The sequence below is a fragment of the Bos indicus x Bos taurus genome, chromosome 14, assembly GCF_003369695.1.
Source record: "Bos indicus x Bos taurus breed Angus x Brahman F1 hybrid chromosome 14, Bos_hybrid_MaternalHap_v2.0, whole genome shotgun sequence".
Taxonomy (NCBI): Eukaryota; Metazoa; Chordata; class Mammalia; order Artiodactyla; family Bovidae; genus Bos; species Bos indicus x Bos taurus.
In genome coordinates, this window is record NC_040089.1 from 15,973,794 (window position 1) to 15,987,446 (window position 13,653).

The 13,653-nt window shown below is 40.6% G+C and overlaps 2 pseudogenes; both read right to left on the reverse strand.

The window, feature by feature from the left end:
• Positions 1-7,377: 7,377 nt before the first annotated feature.
• On the reverse strand, positions 7,378-9,244 carry LOC113903985 (annotated as a pseudogene).
• A 1,651-nt stretch (positions 9,245-10,895) lies between these two features.
• LOC113903986 lies at positions 10,896-11,444 on the reverse strand (annotated as a pseudogene).
• Between the last annotated feature and the right edge of the window lie 2,209 nt (positions 11,445-13,653).

Sequence of the window (13,653 nt, forward strand, 5' to 3'; positions counted from 1 at the left end):
TTTAAAATTTTTGAAGGCATCACTGAATGTAATATATACTAAATAATTTGTCCAAATTGTCCAAAAATGTGAGGAAAGAAAACTACAAAATCCCTGTCCTCAAGGAACTAATAGAAAAGCAGGGATTTGATAAGTACTTATGGATGTCTAATGCATTGAACTTTGAAACTTGGATAATCTGGCTACTTATTCTGTCACGCCTTCCTGATATCAAATAGACACCCAAAGTCTAAGGGTTTCAAAGGTGCCTATTTAACAAGGAACTGCTTCAAACACTGGCAGAATATGGGGTTCATTAAGTACAATTTAATCATTAAGACAGTAATGTTTCTTGCACATGCTTTCTGGGGAAAATACCCAGTCACGTCCTTCTGTCTTAATTGCCATCTCAATTATAAATTATATTTGAATTTATGTACCAAAGGTTACTGCAAAGGAAGGAAGCAATGGTATAAATAGAAACAATAATTTTTTTTGCCCAGAGCTATTCAGAAAATGCTAGTCAAAAGTGGAACTAGGCTTCTAAACACACTGTGAGTATTTGAATATTTCAAGGTCAAAGTCAAAGTAAGCAACTTGGTCCTAGATATTTTTAGCAGTAGCTACAATGAAGACTTAACAACACTGTTTGGGTCTGGAAAATGTCATAATGCCATATGCTGATTATTATCTTGAAATTTATTAAGAAATTCATAATCATTAGGGTTTGGGGGAACAAACAATGGAAAGAATGTTTTGCTGGGTTCCTCCTATGAGCCGGGTGCTCTATGATTTTTACATAAATTGTCACATTTAATTCTCACAACAACCCTGGCATGCAGATATTTTTTTTATTCCCATGTTACAGGTGAGGAAACAGAGGGGAAATAATTTGCTCTGCATCACAACAGCTAGTAACTGGCAGAACTAAAATGTTTTAAATCCAAAAAATAAACTGCAGAGAAAATTACAAAGGAAGATAGCTGCAATGAATGATCATATTAATAAAATGTTGCATTGATTTCCTTTTGCTGTAAAAAAATTATGACAAACCCAATGGCTTTAAAACAACACATATTTATTCTCTCACAGGTCTGGAGGTCAGAGATCTACAGCAGGTCTTGTGACACCAAAATCAAGGTGTTGACACAGCTGTGCTCCTTCCAAAGGCTCTAGGTAGGGGAGAATCCGTTTCTTTGCCTTTTGAGCTTCTAGATATTGCCCACATTCTCTGGCTCAGGACATCCAGCCAGCAGTTATATCCCTCTGATTCCATGGTCACAGCCCCATTGCTCTGACTCTCCTCTCTTTTTTTTCTCCCTGTTAAGGACCTTTGTGACTAGAAGGGGCCCAGCTGCATAGCCCATGATAATCTAACCATGTCAGGATCCTTCAGCACATTGGTAAAGTTCCTTTTGTCCTGTAGGGTGATGTATTCACATTCTGAAGGTTAGGATGGGAACTAGTTTTTAAATTATTTACTTATTTATTATTATTATTTTGTTGTTGTTGTTGCACTGGGTCTTCGTTGCTGCGTGTGGGCTTTCTCTAGTTGTGGCAAGCAGGAGCTGCTCTTGGTTGCAGTGCCAAGGGCTTCTCATTGCAGTGGTTTTTCTTGTTGCAGAGCACAGGCATCTGCTAATCCCAAACTCTCAATCCAACTCTCTCCTACTCCTCTTTCCCTTGACAGTTCAGTTCAGTTCAGTCACTCAGTTGTGTCCGACTCTTTGCAACCCATGGACTGCAGCATCACCAACTCCCAGAACCTGCTCAAGCTCATGTCCATCAAGTTGGTGATGCCATCCAACCATCTCATCCTCTGTCGTCCCCTTCTCCTGTTTTCAATCTTTCCCAGCATCAAGGTCTTTTCCAATGAGTCAATTCTTCACATCAGGTGGCCAAAGTATTGACAAAGTATCCCCTTGACAACCACCAGTCTTTTCTCTATGTCCCTGATTCTGTTTGGGGAACCATTATTATGTCTACTGAAGAGTTATAAAAACAAATTTATGATACAGTAATACATGTGATTCTTTAAAAATATATTAAATAACATGATGCATGCTGGACCCAATAACTACTGTAACATTTAAGTAATGTTTATTATAAATAATACTTTAAGATAGTTGCAAAAATTATAATGAAGTATATAACATATATAATAAATTATAAAACATCTGTTATTACTACTGGGTGGTCAATGTGAATAATACCGTGGTTTGTTTTCTCTGTCCATAATTGAAGATATTGCTGTATTTCAGTTGAAGGTTAGTGATAATGAAGATGTAATTTTTTCCCATTAAATTTTATGGACTTCCTAAATTTTATCCATGGACTCCAGGCAGTGGGGGGAAGGAAAATGGGCAGAAGACCATCTGCATTGAACCAATGAGCAAAATTCATCAAGGGTCAGTTTTGAGTCATGAAAATATGTGTCTAGCTTATTTTATGGATAAATACCTTATTTTATGGACTAAAACAAGGCTAGAACTTGAAGGTAAAAGTCTCATTTATTCAACAAATGTTTATTGCGAACCTTAAAGCAGTCCCTTGGCTGCAATGTGAGAGGACCATCAAAGTGGATTCTTCTATCCCCTATTGGAAAGAGCAGTCACTCGGAACCTTGGCTCTACCACTGTGTGACCTTGGATAAGTTATTTAGTCTCCCCATGTCAGTTTTCTCTTTTATGTGAGACATAAAGGTTCAGCTTATGTGATCTTCATCTTCACACCCAGCTCCAACAATCCATTCATGTACATAATATTGAATATTTATTGGTGGCTCAGATGGTAAATAATCCGCCTGCAAATCAGGAGACCCAGGTTTGATCCCTGGGTTGGAAAGATCCCTTGGAGAAGGGAGTGACTACCCACCTCAGTATTCTTGACTAGAGAATTCCGTGCACAGAGGAACCGGGCTGGCTACAGTCTATGGGGTCGTGAAAACACAACCGAGCCACTAACACTTTCCCTTTTTTCACTTTCACTGTTCATTTTAATGTTTCGTGAAAGTTGTGATTGCAATTTGTGAAGTCAATTCTTCTCTCCGGGCTGAGATTTAGACGACTGCAATATTGATGGGGATCCATCAGAGTATTTGGCAAAAATTTCATGAACTCCTTCACGAAGCTGAATACAGATGAGAAACTGTGAAGCACAACTGAGTCATCCTCTTACCTTCCGCTGAATTTACAGAAGCGCTCCTCAGTTTATACTGCCTAATGTTGTGGCAAGGAAGAGAAGGCAAGAACTAAAAAATTTTAAAAAACAAAAACATGGAAGCCTGAGAGGATAGGGTAAGGTAAGGTAAGAGATGCTGCCAGAAGTAATTTTCTGGGAGTCTAAATAGTCGATTTTTTTTATAGAAGCAGTGTGAATCATGGGGACCTGATATATTAGTTCAGTACTAAATTTAGTCTTAAATTTATTAAGCTAGTTATTAGGATTCCAGCCGTTGACAAATTACAGATTGCAAAAAAAGTGAATAGTTATTGGAGAAGAATTTTAGCAGTTCAATATGAATTGATGGCATTCTTCTAAGCCCCTCATTGCTTATTGATAAAGGTTATTTTAGATATCCAGTGATACCATCACTTTTAAAATGTTTAATTGCAGGATAATTGCTTTACAATATAATTGGCTTCCCTGATAGCTCAGTTGGTAAAGAATCTACTTGCAAGGCAGGAGACCCTGGTTTGATTCCTGGGTTGGGAAGATCCCCTGGAGAAGGAATAGGCTACCCACTCCTGTATTCCTGGGCTTCCCTTGTGGCTCAGCTGGTAAAGAATTTGCCTGCAATGCAGGAGACCTGGGTTCGATCCCTGGGTTGGGAAGATACTTTGGAGAAAAGAACAGCTACCCACTGCAGTATTCTGGCCTGGAGAATTCCATGGACTGTTTAGTCCATGGGATCGCAGTCAGACGCTGCTGAGTGACTTTCACTTCACTATTGGTAGTTTCTGCCATACATCAACATGAATCAGCCATGGGCATTCGTCTGGGTGAGCTCCCTGCATCACAGAGCAAATTCCCTCTGGCTCTCTATTTTACATATAGTAATGCACATGTTTTGGTGTTACTCTTTCAGTTGCTCTTCTCTCTCCTTCCCCTACTGTGTCCACAAGTCTGTTCTCTATGTCTGCGTCTCCACTGCTGTCCTGCAAAGAGGTTCGTCGGTGCCATCTTTCTAGATTCCATGTATATGTATTCATATACAATCTTTGTTTTTCTCTTTCTGACTTACTTCACTCTGTATAATAGGCTCTAGGTTCATCCACCTCATTAGAACTGACTCAAATGCATTCCTTTTAACAGCTGATTAATATTCCAGTTTATATATGTACCACAACCTCTTTATCCATTCATCTGTCCGTGGACATCTAGGTTGCTTCCATGCCCCGGCTATTGTAAACAGTGCTGCAATGAACATTGGGGTACATGTGTCTTTTTCAGTTATGGTTCCCTCAGGGTATATGCTCAGTAGTGGGATTGTTGGGTCTCACCATAACTTTTCAGTGATGTAATTGCAAGCCCCAATCCATTCACTTTAGTGATGTGTTCTTTTTTTTGGCCATGCCAAATGGCACCTGGGAACTAAGGTTCCCCAACCAGGGATCAAACCTGTGTCCCCTGCAGTGGAAGTTCAAAGTCTTAACCACTGGACCACCAGTGATGTGTTGTTAAAGCTAAAGTAATGTCTTCTGATTTGTCTTCTTTCTAAGCACATTTTCACATTTGGGTACATAGCTTGATTGCACAAAAGTTATATTGTATATCTTAATTATGCAAAAAAGTCAACAGGGCAAATAAATAATGCTGGTGCAGAGAGAACAATTGGACTTGACCATGAGCCTGAAAATTAGTAAATATTTATTGAGAATCTAATTTGGTTGCAGGCACTGGGCTGGGCAGGTACAGGGACTGCAGTGGGGCATTAGACAGGTACTACTTACTGCTTTTGGACAGCAGCAGGGGCTTACCTGGTTTTATTGTGCTTTGCTTTCTTGCTTCACAGATACTGCATTTTTGATAAATTAAAAGTTGGCAAACCTACCTCAAGCAAGTCTATCAGTGCTGCTTTTCCAACACTGTGTCTCTATCACATGATGGTAATTCTCTCAATATTTCAAACTTTTTCATTATTATATTTGTCATGATGGTCTGTGGTTAGTGATCTTTGATGCTACGACTGCAAAAGGACGATGACTTGCTGAAGGCTAAGATGATGGTTAGCATTTTTTAGCAAAAATGTATTTGTTAATTAAGGAATGCACATTGTTTTTTTAGACATAATGCTACTGCACACTTAATGGGCTAGTGCAGAGTACACATATAACTTTACATGTTTTACTGGGAAACCAAAAAAATGTGTGTGGCTGGGTTTATTGTGGTGAACTGAAGCTGAACCTGCAGTATCTCCAGGTGTGTCTGCACCTACTAGTAGGGTGAATCAATTAGCGAAGAAACAAATAACTACACAAGATAATTCCAGATCAGGGTAAGTACAACGGAGGAAATAAGGTAAGGATGAAGCAACAGAGAAGGGCTTGAGGAGTGGGGACGTCTTCCATGTTGCATATTCAGGAAAGGCCTCTCTCACAAGGTAGCATTTGAGCTGACTCTGAATGAGATCAGGGGCCAGCAAAGTAGAGAGTTAGGGGCAGAATATTCTAGACTATACCTGCTAGAAAAGTACATGCTCCATCTTGATGTAGCGACATGCCTGGCACAGACAATAAAATAGCAAGTGTTAAGAATTGAGACCAGGTGGAGAAGTAGGTAGGAGCCAGACCATACAGAGATTTTAGACCAGGATAAGGAATCTGGATTTTTTAAGTACAGTGGAAAGCACTGGGAATTTTAAAGCATGGGAACAATATGTGCATGTTTATAAGCTTTTACAGTTTCTTAGAATCATGAGTCTTTAGAACCTGAAGGTACTTTAGAGATTACTTGGTAAAGTTTTACTTACATATTAAGAAAAATTAAATCTCACAGGAGGTAGATGATGTATTTAAAGCCATACAGTCAGTAGATTTGCCCCAATTCTGGCTCCAGACCACTGTTCTTTCTGTTCCAGTACTTGGCCTTGCCATTGTAAGCCAGTACTAATGAGGAAGAATTTAGAACCTTCTTGAGTCTCTTTGAAAAACTGTTCTTAAGTTACAAGATGATCTATTAACAGGAATGCTGTAGTCATCAAGTTTTAAAACTAATTAATGCAAAGTCCTTGTTAATGTCCTGGGAAAAGTCAATACTAAATTGGGGTGTCAGTTGCACCATTGTCCCATGAACCCAATTATTTCATAGTAAGCTTCTCTACCTGTTCTCAAATCATCTAACATATAATCCTGGAATCCGAATTTTATAACTAAAGGGAATTCTGTGTTCATTTAGTCTACTCTTTTTTTTTTTTTAACTCATTTCCATTTTTTATTTGATGTTTCCAAATATAAAAAAAGTCAAGATTCTTACACCAATTATCTCAAATGAGACCATGCAAAGCAAAGTGTATACAACAATCATTTCCCCTTCAGTTCTGTGTGATTGACAGAAAATTGAATGGCATATGCCTGGTTGAAAAATTTCACCAGTTTACAAAAAAAAAAAAAAACCACCAACAACCCAGCAACAAACATGCAAGCCAGTTGCTACTTTGTGTCTACAAGTTACTTTATAAACTTTTTTAATTAGGAGGCACAATGAACTGAAAATTTTAGCTGCGCAAATTTATCTTGCTACCCCACAGAAAGCACAGGTGACAGTCCCAACACTCTGTAAACTCTGGAGAGTTGAGCTAGTAGACACTATTGGTTATCTACAGTAGGGTCAGCTCTTGAGTCTGCAAAAGTCGGCTTTTTCTCTTAACAGAAATAAGTCTCCTTAGGGCCTTTCCTGTAGGAAATTTTGCTAGGCTGGGTTCCAAAAGAATAATGAAGTGTGAAATTTAAAGTGTGACAACTGAAGTATTTTGATGCCTTATACAAATTTTTCCTAGTTGCACAGACTAAAGACAGGTGGTCTGCTAAACAGCACTGAAGAACATCCTGACCCAGTGGTACTACTTACTCCAAATGTTTCTTTTTTTTTTTTTATAACAACAAAAATGATTTATTTGCAACACAACCCAGTCCCCATCACTTCAATACAGCACAGGAATAGAAAAGAGTCACAGTGCAAGCATTATTTAGTCCAAGGCAGAACTCCATGCCTCCCAATACAGCAAGCCTGTCTCCCCCAGAGACCCATGCTCAGAGCCCAGCTGAACGCACAAACAAGCAAGCCCAGTATGAAGTCAGCCCCAGGTCTCAACACATTTCACCCTTCCCCCACTGCCCTATTGACCTTCCTAACTGCAGCCTTCTATGCCTTCCACTCCCAACCAGGCCACCTCTCAGGCTCTGAGCCACCAGCAAGCTTTCTCTGTAGGATTATTAACAAGGGTTTAAGGATTACCTAAAATGAGAAAATACCCTGTGAAATCTATTGTTCCAGAGAAAATTTAAAATGACTCCCCCATACATAATTCTAATCAACAATGACAACTCTTCATTTTTTCACTATAGATATAAGAGGTTTTGAAATGATTGTCATCTCTGCTCCATTCACATTTCCCTACTGGCTTTATTAACGGCTGCTCTCTTCACAGCAGGATAATAAAGGGATCATCCCAGGCATTTCTGCCAGGTTCAGAGCCTGAGAGGAAAAACCCTGATGGCTTAGAAAAAGATTCCCTTCTGTTTCCTTCAAAAGATTTCTAGGGAGATTACTGCTTAAAAGTTTCCTAGTCCATCTAAGAAACAGTTTTAGATTTAGAGGGAAATCCAAACACAGAAGCAAGCGGTCTCTTCAATTAGGTAATAGTTTCTAGGATTCAGGAGGCAAGGAAGAGGAGTATAAAATCTCAAGTTGCTGTCTTCACCCCAAACCTTCTAGATCCTCAGAAGACGGACTAGTGGTCAAAACATACTGATATTTGGCATCAGAACTGTTTTTATAAAGTGAGACACTCATAAATAGGGGAAGAAGACTTAAAGTACAATGCTGAAGGCAAGGAATAGAATCTACAGATTGGGTAGAGCACTTGGGTTGAGCACTTTCAGATTTAACAATATTTGTTTACTATAAATCCTTTTCTAATTTCTTGGGCAAACCTGATCTATCTGTACCTTTGCTGTCACCTGCATGTACAGGACTGGGCAATCATACCCTCATACTCCTTGTACAAGATACTCCCATTTGCCTCAATCAGAAGGATGCTAATGGGAACATACTTATAAAGGACACAGGAAGGCTGAGGGACACTCTGATCCACCAGCTCATTGACAAGGTTCTGGATGATGGCATGATTGGGAGAATTGAGACCATAGTGTAGTACCCGAGGACATACTCCCTTACAGTAGTTTGGGGTATAGAGATGGGGAGCGATGATCCAGTGATCCCAGCCCAGCTGCTGGAAGCTGACTTGAAAAGGGTGGAGGGAACACAGATTACTTTCAGGCCCGTCATGCTCCCTGGAGGGGCCAGGAACTTCAGATGCAATACTGCCTGCTTGACGAGCCCTCCTCAAGAGAAGAGAAGGGTCTTTTTCTGTAAACTCTTTCAGGCCTTTAGGGAGAGGTTTGGTCTTCTGAACACTCTGAGTGTCATTGAAATACAGTAACAAGAAGACAGTGTCCAATGATGAAGTGCCATGCCACCAGAACTCACGAACCTCACTACCTCTTGGCTGCTGACACACGAAGCGGAGTCGTAGAACCCTGCGCCCCTTGTGATTCCAGAGCTTTTGCCCAACATGTTCCATGATATCCATCTCTGTCCAAGCTTTGGGCAACAGGGAAGGCTTTGAGGAGCCTCTTCCTGAAGAAGGAAAGTGATTGGTTGGGCTTTTCTGGACCCAGGGCTCCACATGGCAGGAGAGGTGGGAATGAGTTAGGTGAAGTTGATGGCGGTAAACCACAGTGGCTCTGACTAGTTGGTATGCTACCAGGTTTGGTCTCAGAGGAAAGTCCAGGGTCTTATGTGCCAGGAGCCTTATCCACTAGGATGAAAAGAAGCAGCCCTTTGGTCAAATGTTTCTGACCAAAGAAAATTATACAACAATATTTATAGGCTCACTTTTAAGAAATGGGCTGACATTAATACTGTACATATTTTACATGTCAAATACATAGTCCAGGAGTTTATAAAATAAGTTCATGCATTATTACCTCTAATAATATCATATACAAGATACCCAGCCCCCCTCCCCCAGTACTTCTGACATTTCAGGTGGACACAAGTCTTATATACAAAAACAATACAGTTCTCTCTGCTGCATTAAGTATATAATTTAAAGAAACTTCAGAGATTACTGAGAAAAAACTACAAAGTGTCAATCTGTGGGATTTAAAATGTTTCCTTTAAAAAAAAAAAAAAAAAACACCCAGAATACATAACCTCTGTACAAAGAAAAATATAAAAATTCTAGATGATCATGTTTGATCACATTACATAATTTAGGATGATATGTCATTGGTTAAGTTTTTTTACTTTACTTATTCCTTTGACAGCATTCATTTGTGAACTAATATTTATATTTAGTTCAGCTGCATTTACGGCACAAGATCTCATTTTCAAAACAGTGGCACCAATTTTCCGTAAGTGTGACAGTATTCTATTTTTAGCAGCAATTATGTTTTAAAGGTTGACAATTTAGAGAACAAGTGTGTAACTATGCTTACTTTCTACTTTATATTCATCAGTTATGATGTTTACAAAAAGCTAATGTCTACATATGGAATCATCTTTCACTTTACCCCACCTCATTTCTCGCTTGGTCAGCAAAGTACAGACAAGGTATTCATGTGTTTCTGTTAGGTGGGATTCTTGGATTTAAGTGAATATAAAGACAAGTGTAAGACAAATTCTTAGTCCAGGTATGTTCCAGAGCCCCAGTATTTAGTTACATAATACCTACTGACCAGCTATAAAAGATGAGATGTTCTAAGGTGCCTTAACAATCTAGGTCTGTAACAGCTGAACAAGGCCATTTCACTCAACTGTGATGCAGTCAGCATCGACTGGCCTTTATCAGCAAGTTTAACTGATGTCACTAAATTAGAAAACCAAATGTTTTTAAAATTAGTTTACACTGAGGGACGTATAGTTCTCATGTATTCTGTGTGAAGAGAGATTATGGATAAAGGGAACTGGCCATGGAGCATGTTAACTCAAATTCTAGGAGTACAGTTTTCATGATAAGATGTTATCTACTACATGCAATTTGCTTATAGTACCTGCCTAACAATCACTAGCTCTATAGAGTTCAACTTTGTCTTAAAGTGACTGTTGAGTCCCTTTACGGGAATTGGCCATATCAGGTGATGTAATACCCCTTGTGAAAATTGAGACAAGTTGACAAATTCCTGAAAATAGGATCATATAGAAAAAACAGTCCAAATCTGGGATCTATGAATTAAAATTGTGATCCTATGAAACAAGTTTTTGGGTTCATGGACTGCTTTAATATCAAGAATTATTGTCATAAATTCCCAAAACAGAAGGATTTGTTGAGTATGTGAAAATGATTTTGTGTGTGTGTGTGCTTTGTAAATGACAAAACAATTTGAGGGGGGAAAACATACCCACAAATAAGTTGATGTGACAAAACCCACAGACTAATGGCAAATGGACAAACACGGAAAAACAATATGCTGTGAAATGCCAACCAAAATAACACGGTGGGTGGGTGGACTGGAGTAAGGGGGGTAGAGTTAAGGCATCTAAAAAAAATTCCACATGGCTTTGGCTTATTAAAATATTTTACACTATCTTTTTTTTTTTTTTAAGAAGATTTGAAAGCATCTAAAAAACAGGCAAATTATTTGAAAATCCTGCATGGCAAATTCAGTTTGCAAGCGTCATTCAGATGTTTGTCAAGGATAATAAAGAAGCGTCTGCCCACAAGACTGCACAGGGTGGAAGAGGTCTTTCCGATTCTCTCTTACACTAGATGGCAGCCCAGAGGTCCATGCAGCAGTTACAAACAAGGTGTTACTGTCTGGAAGGGAAGGGACTGAAGAGTTTCCATTGGTGGGAGAACAACCCAGCTTTAGTTTTTCCAGATACTCTGCATGTACAGGCTTATGGCACTGGAGAACTTTGATGGCATCTTCTACTTTGAACCACTCTCTCTTCCTTCCTATATTAACAGAATCTTCCCAGTCTTCTAATATTTCAGTGACAGTAAGAACATACACGTATGTTCTGTGCTTTCGGTCTTGGTTCTCAAATATGCCCAGGAGTCTGCCCAATTTTCCTTTTACTCCAGCCTCTTCGTAAACCTCCCTTACAGCAGCGCCATCAGGCTCTTCCTCAGGCTCCATTCCTCCTCCTGGGACAATCCACTGGTCTGGATACTGACTGCTGCTCACCAACAGGACCTCGTCCTCCTGCTCGCTCCGGAAGCACAGGCACGCCGCCCGCTTCTTCTTCTCCTTTTTTTTTTTTTTTTTTTTTACGCCGCCCGCTTCTTGAAGCCCTCGCGGTCATAGGTCCGCGTCTGGCTGGGCTTGAACTTCATCATAGAGGCGGGTTCTTGCTGCCGCTGCTGCCCCGGCCGCCGCCACCCCCCCGGGCAGTGGGGTCGAGGGCGAATCGGGGCGCAGGGAAGCGAGGAGGCGGCGCGGGGAAGGGCAGCGAGCCCGGGTCAGTCCCGGAGCAGACAACCGCTCCGACGCGGGGCAGAGCGCGAGCGTCGCTCACTGGAGCCCGGGTGCCGGGGGGGGAAGCGCCGCCTCTGCTCGGGCGTCCGCCGCTCTCCATGGAGCCCGCCGCACGCTCGCCTCCGCTCCCTCCTGCTGCCGCCTTCGCTGCCGGAGAAAGCGAGACTCCAGGCTCGCGCCACGAGGAGACAGTTGCAGGAACCGGCGCCGACTGGGCAGCAGCGCCGCGGCCTAGTCTACTCTTTTTAACAAAGAAATGGATTAACCTGTGTTCCTCTCTGAGCACACTAAGTGATTTTTTTTTTCCTTTTTAATAAAATATCATCTACCTATATACATATTACTTACATTGAAAATTTGAGTTTGGGATATGTTGGTGGTGGTAGGAGTGCTTTATTTGAACTGTCATTAAACCTGGCTGATTCATTCATCAGCTGACAATTTAATGAGCATGTAGTATGTGCTTATAGTCTACATCTAAGGGATAATTCATTAGCAAACAATTTAATAAGCATGTAATATGTGCTTACAGTCTACATCTAAGGGAAAGCAATGAATGAAGCAGAGACTGTCTCTGCCATTATGAAGCCTATGCTATCTTCCATTGATTTTATCAGCTGAAGAAACCTATAGGATAAAGATAAAGGAAATGTAAGTGTCAGAAGTTTTTATAGTTATTTAGATTAGTATCAAATAGCCAGGAACCCAAATATGCCATAGCTATGGGCATCATGATGACTGCATAAGCTCAAAGCTAGATTCCTCATGTTCTAATTATGTGACTGCAATAAAAAAGTGAAATTTGCTATTTTTATAGTCCATCCACTTATAGTTTAAAAAACACTTAGACGTACTCTTACTTGTCATTAATCTGACAAGCATTTTTTTGTGCACCTACTATACACTGTTGGCACCAGAGACCAAAGCTAAGCAAAATGGCACAGTCTTCAGGGAGCATTCATGACAGCTGAGACTAAGATACTAATCAACTGAAAGAGTGATGAGGGGTGTGTGTGTGTGTGTGTGTGTGTGTGTGATGGAGGCACTTCATGGAGGACATACTGTGGTTTGAGGGAAATGAGAGTGAGAGAAATCTTTGAGAATGTTAAAATGTTTCAATTGAGACCTGAGGAATAGGCAGAAATAAACTGGGTACAAGGAACAGAAAGGCGGAGAGAGAAGGAGGGGGCTCCAGGCAGACTGAAGAGTATATGATGGTGTCTAAGGCAGGATGGAGCTTGGAGGGTTCTAGAAGGGACAAAATACCAGTATGTCTGGAGCTCAGCACAAGAGGGGTCAAGGTAAAGCTGGAGAGGGATCTGGGTCATGGCAACCTTTGTGTACTTTGTCCTGATACCAAAGAAAAGCCTTAGATAAATTTCAAGGAAGTGAGATGCTGAAATTTACATTTAGTAAATAACCATGGTTGTTGTGAAGAATGGATCCAGTGTTGGAAGACTCTTTTAGAAGACTGTTGTTATATTCTAGGTGGAAGATGATTGTCTAGGACAATGAAATAGGGGGGGGGGGGAAAGTGAACCTGAATGATAGCTGTCTTGGCTTTGGAACAGCAGGCAGTAGATCTGGAGAAACCCTCAAGAAGGTGTCCCAGATTTCTGATTTGAGCAGCTGGGTGAAGTGAGTGTTAGTTGCTCAGTCATGTCCAACTCTTTGCAACCCAATGGACTGTAGCCTGCCAGGCTCCTCAGTCCATGCAACTCTCCAGGCAAGAATACTGGAGTGGGTTACCATTTCCTTCTCCAGGAGATCTTCCCGACCCAGGGATCAGACCCAGGTCTCCTGCATTGCAGGCAGATTCTTTACTGTCTGAGCCACCAGGTAAATGGTAATAATGCTCAGACAGAATACATTGTAAAAGGGAGTGATGGAGAAATAGCGGTTAAAAGAGGGCTTTTCCTTATTTTTCATCTCAACAACCCTGTCATGAACACATTACTTTGGAGATTCA